A 2,326-nucleotide genomic window follows, 5' to 3' on the forward strand; every position below is an offset into this window, starting at 1 on the left:
TTCTATGGTGATATGCAAGATATTCATCAGTGTGGCAATATGATAGGGCCATTTCAGGCTCCCTCTCGTCAGCTGCCCAAGGAACTAGTTAGGGACATCTCCTTGGACACCTGGGAACTCCTATAGAGTCATGTCTCTTGCCAAGCCTAAAATGGCTCCCTTAATTAAGATATCTACTTCCCTGCTCCCATATCCACCCTTCATCCCAACCGTCCCATTCCCCCAAGCTCTCCCCATCCTCCCCTTCTCCCCTTTCTCTCCCCATCTCCCTCTACCTCCACCCCCAAGTTCCCAATTTTTGCCTGGCCATCTTGTCTACTTCCTATATCCAGGAGGATAACTAGATGTTTTTCTTTGGGTTCACCTTCTTATTGAGCTTCTCTAGGATCACGACTTATAGGATCTGGACTTAAGGCTACTCTACAGGAGGAAAATCACATCTGTTTTTTTTTTTTAAATCCTACCCAACTATTCAGGGCCCGTGAGGCTATGAATGTTAGAGAACATACCACCACTATCCTACTAGACCAGCATAATTCCAAAATGCTTATACTTAATCTTATACACACAGGTGTGTGTAATTTACACTGCACATAAAAAACTTCTGTTTTTCATAGGTTGTTAATGACCAAAGTACAGAGATCAACTGATATCTGCAGCTCCCCTTTGATAGATCCACAACATTAGCCCTACACTGTGGGTTCTGGGAAGATCACAGGAGAGGAGGCAGAAAGATTTTCAGGATCCACAGGTCCAGAATATCTGGTGTAAGATGTTGTCTCCTAGAAATAACATGGAAACTTTACCTGTGATACCTCAAATACAGCACTGCCTAATCAAGATCTCAACAGGTACATTACAAATAGACATGCTAACGTAGGAGGGGCAAATCTCACAGGGTCCTTACTACCATACAAATCACTAGAAGAAGCTAAAGACTACTGAGAGAGGAAGAATTAGTTTTTCCCATGGATCAGCCCATTTTGCTTCATATAATATGAAATGGTCAGTCCTCAAATCATATACATATAAACCATATTCAATGGATTCATCAAGTTTTATTTATAGATTTATGCATCCATTATCTATTGTTAAAAATTATTTTTATTGTTTGGAGCTGTGTTTAATGCTACATTCTTATAGTTCCATCATTTGGGAGCAGATGCAGAGGCTAGCAAGAGTTTATATATAGCATACTATATATTCAAAGTACCAGCCTAGCCATGCATAAACAGTAGGATCATGCCTCAAGAAATCAATAAACTAAAATATGGTATTTTGATGTATATACTTAATAGTTGGGCTTTTGATCTTTTCTGTGATGTATAGCATTTTCTACCTAAGTCCAAAAGTGAGGCAAAGCAGATGGATAAATAGAAATCTCTGTAGTAGCATGAACGTTTTCTTTGATGTATGTGCCCGAGAGCGGCTTGGAAAAGCCATGTAGTCCATCTATTTACTGCTTGTGGAAACCTTCCATACTGATTACATAGCGGATGCACCAATTTGCTTTTCCATCAGCAGTGAATAGGTGCTCCCAGCCTTCAGATGTGCAGCAGCATTAGGCATTATTATTGCTCTTTTTCTTAGTCCTTTTGATTGGAGTGAGATGAAATATCAATGTCATTTTAATTTGTAAGATGATAATAAGCCATGAACACAGAGTAGTTGTTTAAAATTTTTCTCAACCATTTGTCTTTCATCTTTTTGAGTGTTTTGTTTGGTTCTGAGAACAATTCGTTCACTTCAATTCCTTGTCTGTTTAAATATTTGTGTTCTTTGCAAATTCTTGCTTTGAACACTGCATTAGATTTATACCTTGTATTTCACTTAGGGTTATTATTGCTGTGATGAGATACCATGACAAAAATCAACTTGGGGAGGAAAGGGAAAGGGTTTATTCTACTGCCAGTTCCATATAACAGTTTTTGTGTATATGTGTGTGTGTGTCTATATTTTTCCAAACATGGGTCCTGTTCTTACCTGTGCTTTGAATACCCAATAAGACTTTATTGGAGAAAACTACATTTTCTTTTCAGGGCAGTAGATGTCAGTTAGAGATAGTGTCTGGGTTAGGGATAAGGAACTGTTTTTACCTCCATTCTTAGACTAAGACTAATCTGGATTCGACCTGTTCAGGCTCTGTGCATGTTGCCACAGGCCAGAAACGCATCTGTCCCATTGTGTGTAGAAAGTCTCGCTTCCTTGGTCTTATCCATCTCCTTTGGGATTACAAGATTCCATAAACAGAAGTCTTCTTAAAATAGTAGCTAGCTTGTGTAGTATTGCTAATTTTGGGAACCCATTACTAAGAGGAAAATCATTT

The sequence above is a fragment of the Microtus ochrogaster genome, unplaced genomic scaffold, assembly GCF_000317375.1.
Source record: "Microtus ochrogaster isolate Prairie Vole_2 unplaced genomic scaffold, MicOch1.0 UNK189, whole genome shotgun sequence".
Taxonomy (NCBI): domain Eukaryota; kingdom Metazoa; phylum Chordata; class Mammalia; order Rodentia; family Cricetidae; genus Microtus; species Microtus ochrogaster.